Below are 17,304 nucleotides of genomic sequence, written 5' to 3' on the forward strand. Positions count from 1 at the left end.
AGGTCTCTAGATCTTCCACCCACAATTACTCAAAACAAAGGAACCCAACTATATTGTCGATTAAATATCACCTCTTAATGATATGACCATTTGCTGAGTGACTTCTGTGGTGCCCCCACCATTACTGAAAGCGATTGCAACATGCATAATGAGACAGTCTGATGGCTGTTCTATTTGTTGCCCAAATTGAGAACCATTCCATCACCAGGATGTGAATTATTATTGTTTCTTAATTAACATTTTAAATGGCTGTAGAAATAACTTAGATCTCAAACTAGTTGGCTTTAAATATTCAATGCGAAATGCTACATTTAATGGATTAAGAATTCTATAAATTAACAAGCTTAGATTGATTAAGATGCAGAAAAACAGTTGGTAAAGCTTCAATATAAGATTAATTTGATCATGAAAGTGATCTTTGATAATGTACAAAACAGAACATCTGGAACTATGCTCACAGTATCTTCACTCCCAAATTGAGCTTCTGTGTAGCATTATGTCTGTTTAGTGCAATAACGTAGGTGGGTTATTCAATGCATCACAGGAGTTTTACTTGGAGCTGCTTTACATAGCCGCCCGCTTTGTCCCTTCAAACAAGACACATGCCGTTAGCTCCTCAAGAAAACTCCTTCATTTCTTTGTAAATGCTCATCTACAACTCTCCTTCCTTAACATTCTCCATTTCTTCCTACTCTTTGTTGATCCCTTCTGTAGATTCTTGGATGACGTGGATACAAAAGGCATCATGTGTCGGGAGCGGGCGAGTTCTCCCCTGGGCACGCTAAGACACATGGAATGTAAGAGCTGCTCAGTGTTGTCAATAAACTTTTATTGTCGGTATGATCTCTGGTCACCAGTTATTGCAACCCCATACTTTCTACATGGTGTCAGGAGTTGGCAGATTGGCACAGGGTCTTTGCCGTATCGACCCACTGCAGACAATTGGAGAAAATGCAAAAGAGAGTGACATATCTATTGTGGTACCAGCAAATCAGACAAATCAAAGGTATAGATGTACACTCTCTTAAATTTAGTGGGCCCTGAGATGGTCAATAAATTAGAATCCTTCATTTTGCAAACTGAGAAAGAGAAGGAGGACCCCCAGATGTTAATAAAAAAAGTTTGATTCACATATGTTATGTCAGTAAAGAACATTATACTGGATAGATACACGCTCAGTACCACCAACCAAAAAATTTAATGGTATTATTCAGTCATACACCACAAGTCTAAAAATTCCAGCAAAAAATGTGCGTTTGGCACCCTTGACAATGAACTTGTGAGAGATCGCATTGTGCGTGGGGTCCATAGCGATGTTACCAACAAGCAGCTTCCTTGCAAGAAAGACTTAAAACTGGAATCTGCCATTGACATCTGTATGCAGAATGAGCAATCAGAGAAAAGCAACAAAGAATTAAGAAGGGAAACAAAAGTTTACGCCGTACAGGGCACACCCTGCCCCAACTACGGCAACCATCGCCCACAGAACAGAACTGCATGCTTTGTGTTTCATAAATGCTGTATCACCTGTGGCACATGGAACCATTTGAAAAATGCTGAAGATGAAAGCCACAGCAGCCTGCCTCTGTCACCAGCCACACCACAGCCAGTCACTACTCCAAGGTTCAGAACACAAACAGGGTAAATGAGATTGAGCTCAATCAGGGTAACCAAGGTACTGAGCCTCCAAAAACACTCTATTGTCGGCTCCATAGCCCTGTTCAACTTTGTATGTTGTAAATAGTTTACACTCTGTGACTGTCCTATTACACTGTTACATGTCCATACTACTGGTTGTCCCAACCTAAACGGGGAAGGTGTAGTCTGGGTGGTCATGTTGATGCTGGGATAAAGCAGGTACAAAAAGGGTCACATGTCGAGAGTGCAGGAGTTCTTCCCTGGGCAGAAACACAGCTTGCAAGAGCTGCTCAGTATTGTCAATAAACCTTTATTGGTGTTAGTCCCTGCTCGTCAGTTATTGCAAGCCAGTACTTTTTAATGCCTTCAGCAAGATAGATTTCTAATGTTACATCCTGGGTATTGCCATTGACCAGAAACCCAGCCTGGATGTGGAAAGGATATTTCCTCTTGTGGGAGAATCTAGAACGAGGGGTCACTGTTCCAAAATTAGGGGTCATCCTTTTACAACTGAGATGAGGAGAGTTTTTCTCTCTCAGATAGTTGTGTATCCTTGGAGTTCTCTTCCTTAAAAGGTGGTGAAAGCAGAGTCTTTGAATAGTTTCAAGGCAGAGGAAGAAAGATTTTTGATAAGCAATAAGGTGAAAGGTTAGCAGGGGTATTCAGGAAAGTGGAGTTGAGGTTGCAAGCAAATTAGCCTTGACTTTATTGAATGGCAGAACAGCAAATAACTCGCTTCTTGACATCCCAAAGCCTATCAACTATGTACATGGTACAAGTCGGGAGTGTGACAGAATGCTCTCCATTTGCCTGGATGATTTTGATTTGATTTGATTTGTTATTGTCACTTGTATTAGCATGCAGTGAAAAGTATTGTTTCTTGCTCACTATACAGACAAAGCATACCGTTCATAGAGAAGGAAATGAGAGAGTGCAGGATGAAGTGTCACAGTCATAGTTAGGGTATAGAGAAAGATCAATTTAATGCGAGGTAGGTCTATTCAAAAGTCTGATGGCAGCAAGGAAGAAGCTGTTTTTGAGTCTGTTGGTATTGGTCCTCAGACGTTGGTATCTTTTTCCCAACAGAAAAAGGTGGAAGAGAATCCAGAGTGCGTGGGCTCCTTAATTATGCTGGCTGCTTTTCTGAGGCAAAGGGAAGTATAGACAGTGCCAGTGGGTGGGAGGCTAGTTTGAGTGATGGACTGGGCTTCATTTATTACTCTTTGTAGTTTCTTGCAGTCTTGGATAGCACAGAAGCCATACCAAACTGTGATACAACCAGAAAGAATACTTTCTATGGTGCATCTATAAAAGGATGAGTGCATCTCCAATATAACTCAAGACATTTGACACCATCCAGGAAAAAGTAGTCCATTTAATCAGCACCCCATCCACCAGTTTGAACATTCACTCCCTTCACCAGTGGAGCACAGGGCAGAATGTACCCTCCACAAGATGCACTGCAGCAACTCACTAAGACTCCTTTCAAAACTTTACCACTCAGAAGGACAAGGGCAGTTGAGGCATGGAAACGCCCCCACCAGCATGTTCACTTCCAAGTCACAGGCCATCCTGACAGGGAACTATATCGCCGTTCCTTTACTGTCGCTGTGTTTAAAATCTGCAATTCCCCTCCTAATAGCACTGTGGATGTACCTCCACCACATGGACTGCAGCAATCCAAGAAGGTGGCTCACCACCACCTTCTGAAGAGCAATTAAGGGTGGATAATGCTCACTTCCCATGAACAAATACATTTTTTAAAGAAATTTGAGATAATTGATAACTGTTTAGTATTATCCTACTGTCAAGCAGTGCGCATAGGGTCAGAATTTGACTAAATATCAAATAAAGGTGATTAGTGTGTCTTTAGAATTTAAATATGACACTGTACTTGGATCACTTTTTTTCTTCATTGATTACCAAATACATTGTTTGCAAAGAAACTCTCCTTGAACGTAGTGCTGTATTGCTTTAGAACTATTTATCACTCTACTTACCAGAGGTCATTAAATAATGGAGACAGGGAGATGTATCACAACACCGTCTTGTTTTCATAACTCTACACATGTACAGAAAACATGATTATGAAAGCACTTTCACAGCACTTACAATCCATCTAGCAGTGGGGTGTTTACTTTGAAGTGGCTTACCATTCAGCTTAGTAGTAAAGTCATTGATTTCCATATCAGGTGGTAATTCATTTAAAGAGTATAAAATGATGCAGTTAGCAAATTGAAGATGTTTCTGTACAGTTATATTCCTAATCCTTTCCAACTTGACTTTCAAGCTTTTAGGTAATTGTTCTGTGCAGCTCCATTTTCCCTACAGCTCCATTTCCCTTCCCATTGATTTTGAATGTCGCTTACTGGCCTTCCTGCCAGTGTGTTGAATTTGAGTCTTCCGCAAGACTGGGACAATTTTTCTCCCCCTATTCAGCTGTGCCTCCGTTACTGCTTGCAAATTCAAATTTCACTTTCGCACAATTTTCCTCACCTTGCTCAAATTTGCTCCTGGATCTGCGAATAAATTGACTCAGGAAAATTTAATTTTTATTAACCATATTCCATTCTAGCAAGGCTAGCATTGATTCATAGCCATTCAGAATTGCTTTGTGTTCAGTTCTCAGTGAACAGCTCCTTACTCTCTCAGCTGCAAATAGCAATTGTCTGCTGTCTGTTTCAGCCCATGATACTCATACTGTGGGCTTACAAACCTTTTGACTTGCAAAGTGGTCGTCCTTCTGAATCCAGCCTGAATCTGCTTCTGGGGCTGATCTTGATTTGTGTGATGCCTTGTGACTGACATCAATGCTATGGCCTGAAGTTCTTGACCATCTGAAGTGCGAAACACCTTCCCAGTAACACATGATGGCAACATAGCAGACAATGCATTTCCAATGGGACGTCTTCATGTGGCATACCTTTGCCGATAGTTGAGGAAGTCAATCCTTGAAAGGCAGTTTCTACCACAAGTGATGCACATGAAGCTTCCAAGTGTTGCTGTGGACTGTTGTTTTTGGCACACATTCCCAGCGGCGGGTTCCCCTGGAGCATAATTCATGTTGGCTGGTCAATTAATGGCCACCCAGAATGAAACACATTCTGTGAAAGGCTGAGCGCTGTCGGAGAGCACAGGGTGGTGGCAGGTGCCAAGAAATGGGAGGATGCGGGCTGGTGCTTCCATGCTCCCTCAGGGGGCCAGCATCTTCAGAGTTATCTCAGGGTGCTGTTGATCCTTGAAGTATAAATATTGATATTAAAATGATGCCACAGGTGCCCAGGCTGCACAATCTTTCACAGACCCTGGTCCCCTGACACATCTGTGAATGTTATTTCAGTCCCGACAGTTCATCCCACCCTGGATCAAGGTTGCCGCTAAAATCTAAAGGCCGCCTGGCCAAGCGGCCCACCTGCCAACCATTAAACCAGCTGGACCACGCAAAATTGCGTTCAATTGGCCCCTTAATGGACTAAAATTGCATGCCCGATTGTCAGTGGGCATTCTTCCGACTGTCTCATGCACCTGCTGACCAAATATTTCACAAGTGCATGCTAACGTCTGGGTACGTGACCAACGTGTTCTCTTGCGATTTCATATACTTCCGGTCGGGCGCGTGCCCACCTGAGCAACATAAAATTCTGGCCCATTCCCGAACTTCATTGACTCCTGGTTTGTCAAGAATTTTTAATGTTTCCACGAGGTTAACCCATAATAATACGTGAAAGCTCTGCTTCAAGGATGGTATGAAGAGCTAAACATCGATTCTTGTACTTGGGCGACACTAGCTGAAAATAGAAAAATAGAAAATAGAGAGTCCTCCTGTGGGCTGGCATGTACCATCATGATGACCAGTGGCTACTAGGACTTGGAAACAGGTGCCAATGCCAAAAACAACAGCCCACAGCAACACTTGGAAGCTCCACATGTATCACTTGTGGTAGAACCTGCCTCTCAAGGATTGATTTCCTCAAAGGTATGCTATATGAAGAGATCCCATCTGAAATGCACTGTTTGCTGTGTTACCATCATCTTTCTTGGATGGAAAGATAACAGAGCATGTATTATATCTATACATTCACAGGCTTAGGTTGGTGTTTGTGTGAATGCAGTGTGTTTCTTATAATAAGAAATATTATATCCAAATGGCAATGAATTTGAAATAACACAAACTCTTAGATTAATTGCCTGAAATGGGCTAGTTGTATGTAAAAGAAAGAGGCCCTCAAAACCCTGTAGCTATTCAGTAAAAATCCTATCAGAATTTCTTCAGGAGTTCAGCAGTACGGCTCGAAAGTAGTAGTTTCTGAGCCTTGTGCTTTTGGATCTATAGTAAGAAGAGCGGAGCTCCCTACTACCCTGAGAATAGGAAATGAGACCAGGAAGTCTGAGTTTCTGAGTGTCAGGGTTTCTTTGAGACTTTGCCTTTGATTTGATTTGATTTATTATTGTCACATGTATTGGGATACAGTGAAAAGTATTGTTTCTTGTGCGCTATACAGGCAAAGCATACCTTTCATAGAGTACATAGAGGAGCAGGAAAGGCGAGGGTGCAGAATATACTGTTACAGTCATAGCTAGGGTGTAGAGAAATATCATATTAATATAAGGTAGGTCCATTCAAAAGTCTGATGGCAGCAGGGAAGAAGCAGTTCTTGAGTCGGTTGGTATGTGACTTTTGTATCTTTTTCCTGACGGAAGAAGGTAGAAGAGAACATCTCCAGGATGCGTGGGGTCCTTAATTATGCTGGCTGCTTTTCTGAGGCAGCAGGAAGTGTAGACAGAGTCAATGGATGGGAGGTTGGTTTGCGTGATGGACGAGGCTATGTTCACAACCCTTTGTAGTTTCTTGGTCAGAGCAGGAGCCATACCAAGCTGTGATACAACCAGAAAAAAATGCTTTCTATGGTGCATCTGTAAAAGTTGTTTATTTAATAGAGTTCCCTAGATATATATCAAGCTCATTGAAAACCTTCTATCCCAGAACGCACCACTGACTTGCTGAACCTTTTGGGTCACCTGATGTGCCCTCTTGCATCTTCTCTTTTTTTGTACTCACTCATTTGTCTTGCTATTTTCTCCTCCCTGTTATGTTTGAACTTTTTAAAACATTTTAACTTATCTTTCCACATAGCTTGCACTTTTTTTTAAACATACTTCACTGACCATTTCATGGGTGGCACAGTGGTTAGCACTGCTGCCTCACAGCTCCAGGAATTCGGGTCCATTTCCAGCCTTAGATCTGTGCAGAGTTTGCATGTTCTCCCTGTGTCTGTGTGGGTTTCATCTGATGTTCCAGTTTCTTCCCACATATGTGCAGATTTAGTGGATTGGCCATGCTAAATTGCCCTGGAGTGTCCCAAGATGTGTAGATTATGGGAATTAGCAGGGCAAATACATTGGATTACAAGAATAGGGTATGGATAAAATTCTTTCTCAGACAGTTGGTGCAGACTCGGCACTCCTTCTGCACTGTAGGGATTCTATGATTTTTTTTGTGTTCAGCCTAATTTTTTTGGATGACAATCAGCTTCAAAGGGCACATTCCCAACCAAGGGAAATCTTATTGGGTCACATGATACTTGCAACCAGGTCAATATTTGAAGGATAATGCTCATTAAAGAATTACTGTTGATAACTCCTCAGCAGCAAAAACAGCAGCTAGTAAAATAAACTCATCTAAGTTGGAGGATGATTACACGAGAAAGGATATACTGGCACTGGAGGGGGTGCAGAGGAGATTCACTCGGTTGATTCTGGAGTTGAGAGGGTTAGTTTATGAGGAGAAACTGAGTAGACTGGGACTATACTCATTGGAATTCAGAAGAATGAGGGGAGGTCTGATAGAAACATATAAGATTATGAAGGGATCATAGAAACATAGATACCCTACAGTGCAGAAGGAGGCCATTCGGCCCATCGAGTCTGCACCGACCACAATCCCACCCAGGCCCTACCCCCACATATTTACCCGCTAATCCCTCTAACTGCACATCTCAGGGACAATTTTTTTTTTAACCTGGCCAATCAACCTAACCCGCACATCTTTGGACTGTGGGAGGAAACCGGAGCACCCGGAGGAAACCCACACAGACACGAGGAGAATGTGCAAACTCCACACAGACACTGACCCGAGCCGGGAATCGAACCCAGGACCCTGGAGCTGTGAAGCAGCAGTGCTAACCACTGTGCTACCGTGCCGCCCTGATAAGAATAGATAAGATAGGAGCAGGGAAGTTGTTTTTACTGGCGGGTGAAAGTAGAACTAGGGGGCATGGCCTCAAAATAAGGGGAAGCAGATTTAGAACTGAGTTGAGGAGGAACTTCTTCACACAAAGGGTTGTGAATCTGTGGAATTCCCTGCCCAGTGAAGCAGTTGAGGCTACCTCATTGAATGTTTTTAAGGCAAGGATAGATATATTTTTGAACAGTAAAAGAATTAAAGGTTATGGTAAGCGGGAGGGTAAGTAGAGCTGAGTCCACGAAAAGATCAGCCATGATCTTATTGAATGGCGGAGCAGGCTCCTAGTTCTTATGTTCATATGTTCTCATTAATGTATTCTATCACTGAAAACAAGTAATGTTGAAGAGGTTTTATGATAGCCTCAAAGGGCAAGGGGTAATCATCAATAGACCTCCCCATGGGCTTCATGGAGTACAAACTCCCTTATTGAGCGAACAGAAGCTTGGCCAATTAGAAGTGAGCAGCAGGGGGCTAAAACACATTGCTGGTATTCTCTAGGTCCCTGGGTATTGACTTGCATGCAAGGTAGCACAGCACAGTGGTTAGCACTGCTGCTTCACAGCTCCAGGGACCTGGGTTCGATTCCAGCTTTGGTCACTGTCTGTGTGGAGTTTGCACCTTCTCCTCGTGTCTGCATGGGTTTCCTCCGGGTGCTCCAGTTTCCTCCCACAGTCCAAAGATGTGCGGGTTAGGTTGATTGGCCATGCTAAAATTGCCCCTTAGTGTCCTGAGATGTGTACGTTAGAGGGGTCAGCGGGTAAATATGTAGGGATATGGGGGTACGGCCTGGGTGGGATTGTGGTTGGTGCAGACTCGATGGGCCAAATGGCCTCTTTCTGCACTGTAGGGTTTCTATATTTCAAGCCACAGGTATGGCTCTTTCCTGTGTTAGCATGAAAGGGCTTTTGGTGATGGAAGATTGGCTTTGGCAGGACTATTACTTGAAAGTTCTGTCACAGGCCAATATTTAAGACTATGTCAGTGTAATGTCTGATTAAAACTGTGACTGTTAAACTGAACCTAGTTCTTGAGGGGTTACATTCATTTGCTAACAGGGGTAACATGTGTAAGTTACAGAAGGGGCATCTGAACCAACATCCAGAGTTAATGAAAGATAGTTTGGCATTCCAGTGATGGGGCACATTCACTACTGCTGCAACAGTTCCATCAATTTGAACTGGAGCTTTGGACTCATCCATGAGAGGGAATATCCTTTCCACTCCCACATTATTATGACCATTCAGGATCATATATACTTCAATTCTGCAGTCGTTCCCCATTTAAGTAATACTCTGCTTTTTTATTCTTCTTTTCAAAATGAATAACTTCACATCTTCCCACATTATACTCCATCTGCCAGATTGTGCCCACACACTCAACCTACCTATATGCATCTGCATGCACCTTATGTCTTCTTAACAACATACGTTCATACCTATCTTTGTGTCATCTGCAGATTTAGCTACCATGACTTCCCTCTCTTCATCTAAGTCATTGATATAAATTATCAAAGATGAGGCTCCAGCACAGACCCTTGCAGGACTCACCAATCACATTCTGTCAATCAGACTGTCATCATTCCTGTTCACCAGGTAAATAACAATTGCAGTGTTTATTGATATCATAGAATCATAGAAACCCTACAGTGCAGAAGGAGGCCATTCGGCCCATTGAGCCCCGACAACAATCCCACCCAGGCTCTATCCCCTCAAGCCCACATATTTACCCGGTTAATACCCTGGCATTAAGGGGAAATTTATCATGGCCAATCCACCTAACTCGCACATCTTTGGGCTGTGGAAGGAAACCAGAGCACCCGGAGGAAACTCACGCAGACACGGGAAGAATGTGCAAACTCCACACAGTGACTGGAGGCCGGAATTGAACCCAGGTCACTGGCGTTGTAAGGCATCAGTGGACTGGAGGCCGGAATTGAACCCAGGTCACTGGCGTTGTAAGGCATCAGTGCTAACCACTGGGCCACCGTACCACCCTATTATGTAACTATAATACAGAAGCTTGCAGACTCATGGCTGCCAGTCAGCTTCCAGAATTGAACTGATATAGAAGCCCACACTTGCTAAGGTGATCCCCCACACTGATCCCTGATTGGTCACCTGGGTCACGTGACCCTCTTGGCAGATTGCCCCATAAGAGGAACAAACACACAATGACCCATTTATGCATACTCTCTGTTTTCTGCCAGTCAAACAATCTTTTTTCTATGCTAATATGTTACCCCCAACATGATGTGCTTTTATTTTCTGCAATAACCTTTGATATACCCCACCTCCCCTCACCACTGCCCAAGCACCTCTTTCATCAAGCCAGCCCCTCCCCCCCATATAAAAGTCTCCAGAGTACAGAATCAGATGCCATACTACTCCACCCCAGATTGAACATTTGTCTAACTCTTAGATCAGACTCGTGCCAACAGAGGGACACTTTCCTTCTCTAGGAACAGTGACAGGAAACTTCTCCCCTGGAGATAGAATCTACAGCTCCAAGGTCATGAATCAGATTTGTCTGTTCCTACACTTTTCTCCCCGCACAACTAGAAGCCAAGTTTGTCAACCTGGCTGATTTACAGGAACCGCTCAAGGCCAAATAACCTATGCCCTGAAGTTGAAACTCTACAGCATATGGGGAAATCTGACTTTCCATGTTTCTTGTCCAAAGTTCCAATACATCCCCCCCTTTCCCGTACCCCCAATCTGCCCCGATTAACATTGAGTTTATAAGCGCATCAATGCAAATACAGGGAAGCTGTTATCACCAAACATAGCAACTAAAAAGAACATAGAAGTACAAAGAACAATACAGCACAGGAACAGGCCCTTCGGCCCTCCAAGCCTGTGCCACTCATGTGCCCACTCGACCATTCTTTTGTATCCCTCTATTCCCAGTCTGTTCATGTGGCTATCTAGATAAGTCTTAAACGATCCCAGCGTGTCCGCCTCAATCACCTTGCTTGGCAGTGCATTCCAGGCCCCCACCACCCTCTGTGTAAAATACGTCCCCCTGACATCTGTGTTCAACCTTGCCCCCCTCACCTTGAACCCGTGACCCCTTGTGTTCGTCACCTCCGACCTGGGAAAAAGCTTCCCCTGTTCACCCTATCTATGCCCTTCATAATTTTATACACCTCTATTAGGTCGCCCCTCATCCTCCATCTTTCCAGGGAGAACAACCCCAGTTTACCCAATCTCTCCTCATAGCTAAGACCCTCCATACCAGGCAACATCCTGGTAAACCTTCTCTGTACTCTCTCCAAAGCCTCCACGTCCTTCTGGTAGTGTGGCGACCAGAACTGGACGCAGTATTCCAAATGTGGCCTCACCATTGTTCTATACAGCTGTAACAAACAGGTTTTGTCTGACATATCATTTTGGGAATTGGTACAAGCACAAGGATCTGCCTTGCTTCAATTTAAAGACTCTACATTTTATAATTTACAAGAATATGTCGCCATAGGTACACCATGGTAAGACTTTTTGACATATCTTTGATGATTGTTTTCTGAGGCATTGCTGTTCTCTTTATGAAGGAGAACATACACAAGTTGTCCAGATTTGACATTTTGTGCAAGAAGATGGGGTGAAAACAATTTCTCATTCAGCCTAGATTGTTTGTCTGGGTATCTCCAACTTAAGAAACGTTGCAGCAAGGTGGCTACTGAACTTCATTGAGCCTGTTTTGTAAATGTAAACAGGTGTACTGAGGATTAGTTGTAGAGTCCAGTATCTATTGCCCAAAGGACTAATTTGGCCAGTCCATTTTTCAGCCCATTGTTCAGACATTCCCAATGGCTACCTAAAAACAGGGCTTCTCACATCTGTAAGTGAGGAGCCTATCACCCATTCTGGCCCTTACTGAGAAATTAAACATTGTAGAACAGGGCAGCACTGAGGCCTAGCTCACTCTGGAATCTTTCAGAATATGAAAGCCATCACTTTCATGAATCATGAAGAGAAAAACATGCCTATGGAGCCAAAAGGAGCAGGATTACTCCCTCGATTTGGCAAGATTTCAATAATCTCCCCTTATTGTTGCATCATTACCTGCCTTGGAACTTAACATTTGGGCCATATTAGTGAGCTAAGAACCTGAAGTCGGTCCTTATAAGATAAAGGTGGGCTGTCCATAAAGGGTAAAATTGGTCGATCACTTTCTCAGAAATATACAATTTCTGAGAGCATAATTTCACAAAGTCACAATGTAATTTAAAATTAAGGAAATGTTTCAGCCGGTTGGCTTTTGTCATTACAAGATGCCAATTCTACAGTCTGTCCAGTCCAAAATCTTAAATGGGACCGCAGTCTGGTGCCAAATGATCTTACAATCCATTCCAGCTGGTGTTCACCATAATAAAGAAATGCCTCTTGAAACCTATCCCAACCATGGCTTCACAATGCTAAAATCAGCTTCTTGACTTGCTAAAACCAAGCTCTGACATTTTAGAAACATAGAAAAACTACAGCACAAAACAGGCCCTTCGGCCCCACAAGTTGTGCCGAACATATCCCTACCTTTTAGGCCTACCTATAACCCTCCATCCTATTAAGTCCCATGTACTCATCCAGGAGTCTCTTAAAAGACCCTATTGAGTTTGCCTCCACCACCACTGACAGCAGCCGATTCCACTCGCCCACCACCCTCTGTGTGAAAAACTTCCCCCTAACATTTCCCCTGTACCTACCCCCCAGCACCTTAAACCTGTGTCCTCTCGTAGCAGCCATTTCCACCCTGGGAAAAAGCCTCTGAGAGTCCACCCGATCTATGCCTCTCAACATAGGGAGTGTTGCTCGGGCTGCAGTGGAGAGTGACAGTTGGTGTCTCAGTGAGGGAGTGTTGCTCGGGCTGCAGTGGAGAGTGACAGTTGGTGTCTCAGTGAGGGAGTGCTGCTCGGGCTGCAGTGGAGAGTGACAGTTGGTGTCTCAGTGAGGGAGTGCTGCTCGGGCTGCAGTGGAGAGTGACAGTTGGTGTCTCAGTGAGGGAGTGTTGCTCGGGCTGCAGTGGAGAGTGACAGTTGGTGTCTCAGTGAGGGAGTGTTGCTCGGGCTGCAGTGGAGAGTGACAGTTGGGGAAGTGTGGGGAAGTTTTTTTTGTTTTCTTTTTTTCTTGCTGGTAATGGCTTCAGGGATGGCAGTTCAGGCAGTATGCTGCATCTCCTGTGGGATGTATGTGGTGAGGAAATCCAGTAGTGTTTCAGGAGATTTTAGTTGTAAGAAGTGCATTAGATTGCAGCTTCTGGAGGAGCGTGTAAAGGAGCTGGAGGGGGAGGTAGAGGAACTCCGCATAATTCGGGAGGCGGAGGTGGAAGTTGATAGGAGTTATAGAGAAATAGTAACTCCTAGAAATGAGGCTTGGGTCAATGCCAGGAGGAGGGGTAAGAAGCAATCGGGAAGACAATCCCCTGGGGCGGTTCCCCTCCATAATAGGTTTTCGGTGCTGGAGGCTACAGTTGAGGAGGAATCAACTGAGCATAGAGAGCAGATCTCTGGGGGTGAGCCGAGTGAGAAAGCTCAGGTGGTTAGGGGCTGTAAAAGACTGGGCCTTGTGATTGGGGACTCCACAATTAAGGGGACAGATAGGAGGGTCGGAACTAAAGGTAGGGACTCAGGGTTGGTGTGTTGCCTACCAGGGGCTGGGGTCCGGGATGTGTCTGACAGGGTATTCAGGATTCTTAGGGGGGAGGGAGATAAACCACAAGTTATTGTACATGTGGGGACACACGACATAGGGAGGATAGGGGAAGGGGATATTAGGCAGGGATTTATGGAGTTGGGGTGGAAACTAAAGGCCAAGACTGACAGAGTGGTTATCTCTGGACTCTTGCCTGTACCACGGGATAGTTTAGAGAGGAATAGGGAGAGGGAAGGTTTGAATTCATGGCTGAGGGGATGGTGCAGGAGGGAGGGGTTCAGGTACTTAAGCAATTGGGGCTCATACTGGGGAAGGTGTGACCTCTATGAGAAGGATGGTCTACACCTTAATCAGAAGGGGACCAATATCCTGGGGGGTAAATTTGCTAAGGCCATGCAAGGAGGTTTAAACTGATTCGGGGGGGGGGAGGGATCCTGAGTAGTGGGGCTGAAAGTGAGGGATGCATGGATGGGGACTGCAATGCACGGCATTGCAGAGGTGGGGTGGAGCAGGGTTTGAAATGTGTATACTTCAATGCCAGGAGTATTCGCAATAAAGTGGGTGAACTTGCAGCGTGGATCAGTACCTGGGACTTCGATGTTGTGGCTATTTCAGAGACATGGATAGAGCAGGGGCAGGAATGGATGCTGCAGGTCCCGGGGTTCAAATGTTTTAGTCGAAGTAGGGAAGGAGGTAGAAGAGGGGGAGGGGTAGCATTATTGGTCAGAGATTGTATCACAGTGTCAGAGAGGAGGTTTGATGAGGACTTATCTGTTGAGGTAGTATGGGCGGAGATTAGAAATAGGAGAGGAGAGGTCACCCTGTTGGGAGTCTTTTATAGACCTCCTAAAAGTTCTAGAGAGGTTGAGGAAAGGATTGCGGAGTCAATCCTGCTTAGGAGTGAAAGTAATAGGGCAATTGTTATGGGGGATTTTAACTTGACTAATATTGACTGGAATTGTTATAGCTCTAGCTCGTTAGAGGGGTCAGTTTTTGTTCAAAGCGTGCAGGAAGGTTTTTTGACTCAGTATGTAGACAGGCCAACTAGAGGTGAGGCTATATTGGATCTGGTGCTGGGAAATGAGCCAGACCAGGTGCTAGACTTGGAAGTTGGTGTGCATTTTGGTGATAGTGACCACAATTCGGTTATGTTCACCTTAGTGATGGAAAGGGATAGGCATGAACCTCGGGCCAGTGGTTTTAGCTGGGGGAAGGGTAATTATGAGGCTATTAGGAGAGAATTAGGAAACATAGGTTGGACTAGGAGATTACAGGGACTGGGAACGTCCGACATGTGGAGTTTTTTCAAGGAGCAGCTACTGCGAGTCTGTGATAGGTATGTCCCTGTCAGGCAAGGAGGAATTGGTAGGGCTAGGGAACCGTGGTGCACCAAAAAAGTTTCTTTGTTGGTTAAAAAGAAAAAGGAGGCTTATGTTCGGATGAGACGTGAGCACTCGGGTAGTGCACTAGAAAGCTTTAGATTGGCTAAGAGGGAGTTGAAGAGCGAGCTTAGAAGGGCTAAAAGGGGACATGAGAAGACTTTGGCGGATAGGGTTAAAGAGAATCCTAAGGCGTTCTATAGGTATGTCAAGAACAGAAGGTTGGTTAGGGCAAGTTTAGGGCCAGTTATAGATGGCAGAGGGAAGTTATGTGTGGAACCGGAGGAGATTGGTGAAGCATTGAACCAATATTTCTCTTCGGTGTTCACGCAAGGGGACATGAATATAGCTGAGGAGGACACTGGGTTGCAAGGGAGTAGAATAGACAGTATTACAGTTGATAAGGAGGATGTGCAGGATATTCTGGAGGGTCTGAAAATAGATAAATCCCCTGGTCCGGATGGGATTTATCCAAGGATTCTCTGGGAGGCAAGAGAAGTGATTGCAGAGCCTCTGGCTCTGATCTTCAGGTCGTCGTTGGCCTCTGGTATAGTACCAGAAGATTGGAGGTTAGCGAATGTTGTCCCATTGTTTAAGAAGGGGAACAGAGACTTCCCCGGGAATTATAGACCGGTGAGTCTCACTTCTGTTGTCGGCAAGATGTTGGAAAAAATTATAAGGGATAGGATTTATAGTTATTTGGAGAGTAATGAATTGATAGGTGATAGTCAGCATGGTTTTGTGGCAGGTAGGTCGTGCCTTACTAACCTTATTGAGTTTTTTGAGAAAGTGACCAAGGAGGTGGATGGGGGCAAGGCAGTGGACGTGGTATATATGGATTTTAGTAAGGCGTTTGATAAGGTTCACCATGGTAGGCTTCTGCAGAAAATGCAGATGTATGGGATTGGGGGTGATCTAGGAAATTGGATCAGGAATTGGCTAGCGGATAGGAAACAGAGGGTGGTGGTTGATAGTAAATATTCATCATGGAGTGCGGTTACAAGTGGTGTACCTCAGGGATCTGTTTTGGGGCCACTGCTGTTTGTAATATTTATTAATGATCTGGATGAGGGTATAGTTGGGTGGATTAGCAAATTTGCTGATGACACCAAAGTCGGTGGTGTGGTAGACAGTGAGGAAGGGTGTCGTAGTTTGCAGGAAGACTTAGACAGGTTGCAAAGTTGGGCCGAGAGGTGGCGGATGGAGTTTAATGCGGAGAAGTGTGAGGTAATTCACTTTGGTAGGAATAACAGATGTGTTGAGTATAGGGCTAACGGGAGGACTTTGAATAGTGTGGAGGAGCAGAGGGATCTAGGTGTATGTGTGCATAGATCCCTGAAAGTTGGGAATCAAGTAGATAAGGTTGTTAAGAAGGCATATGGTGTCTTGGCGTTTATTGGTAGGGGGATTGAATTTAGGAGTCGTAGCGTTATGTTGCAACTGTACACAACTCTGGTGCGGCCGCACTTGGAGTACTGTGTGCAGTTCTGGTCCCCACATTACAGGAAGGATGTGGAGGCTTTGGAGAGGGTGCAGAGGAGGTTTACCAGGATGTTGCCTGGTATGGAGGGGAGATCCTATGAGGAGAGGCTGAGGGATTTGGGATTGTTTTCGCTGGAAAGGCGGCGGCTAAGAGGGGATCTTATTGAAACATATAAGATGATTAGAGGTTTAGATAGGGTGGATAGTGATAGCCTTTTTCCTCTGATGGAGAAATCCAGCACGAGGGGGCATGGCTTTAAATTGAGGGGGGGTAGTTATAGAACCGATGTCAGGGGTAGGTTCTTTACCCAGAGGGTGGTGAGGGATTGGAATGCCCTGCCAGCATCAGTAGTAAATGCGTCTAGTTTGGGGGCGTTTAAGAGATCCGTAGATAGGTTCATGGACGAAAAGAAATTGGTTTAGGTTGGAGGGTCACAGTTTTTTTTTTTTTTAACTGGTCGGTGCAACATCGTGGGCCGAAGGGCCTGTTCTGCGCTGTAATGTTCTATGTTCTATGTTCTACATCTTATATACCTCTATTAGGTCTCCTCTCATCCTACGTATCTCCAAGGAGAAAAGATCAAGCTCCCTCAGCCTATCCTCATACGGCATGCCACTCAATCCAGGCAACATCCTTGTAAATCTCCTCTGCACCCTTTCAATCTTTTCCACATCCTTCCTGTAATGAGGTGACCAGAACTGAGCACAGTACTCCAAGTGGGGTCTGACGAGGGTCTTATATAGCTGTTTCATTATCCCCGGACTCCTAAACTCAATCCCTCAACTGATAAAGGCCAGCACACCATACGCCTTCTTAACCACCTCCTCCACCTGCGGGGCCAATTTTAAAGTCCTATGGACCCAGACCCCAAGGTCCTTCTGATCCTCATTTTGGTGTATTTATTTATTTCGTGGT

At 44.7% G+C, this 17,304-nt stretch overlaps 1 long non-coding RNA gene across 3 annotated transcripts in view; it reads right to left on the reverse strand.

Moving 5' to 3' along the window:
- Positions 1-1,018: 1,018 nt before the first annotated feature.
- The window catches only part of LOC144493778 (uncharacterized), a 56,031-nt gene continuing 39,745 nt past the window's right edge, over positions 1,019-17,304 (reverse strand). For 2 of the 3 annotated variants that reach the window (XR_013497790.1, XR_013497789.1), the window contains exon 3: positions 2,105-4,157. This is a non-coding gene — a long non-coding RNA (uncharacterized LOC144493778). Of the gene's footprint in view, positions 1,375-2,104; positions 4,158-17,304 lie in introns of those variants that run through there. The other variant, XR_013497791.1, reaches the window with a different exon arrangement.

This window comes from Mustelus asterias, chromosome 5, assembly GCF_964213995.1.
Source record: "Mustelus asterias chromosome 5, sMusAst1.hap1.1, whole genome shotgun sequence".
NCBI lineage: Eukaryota > Metazoa > Chordata > Chondrichthyes > Carcharhiniformes > Triakidae > Mustelus > Mustelus asterias.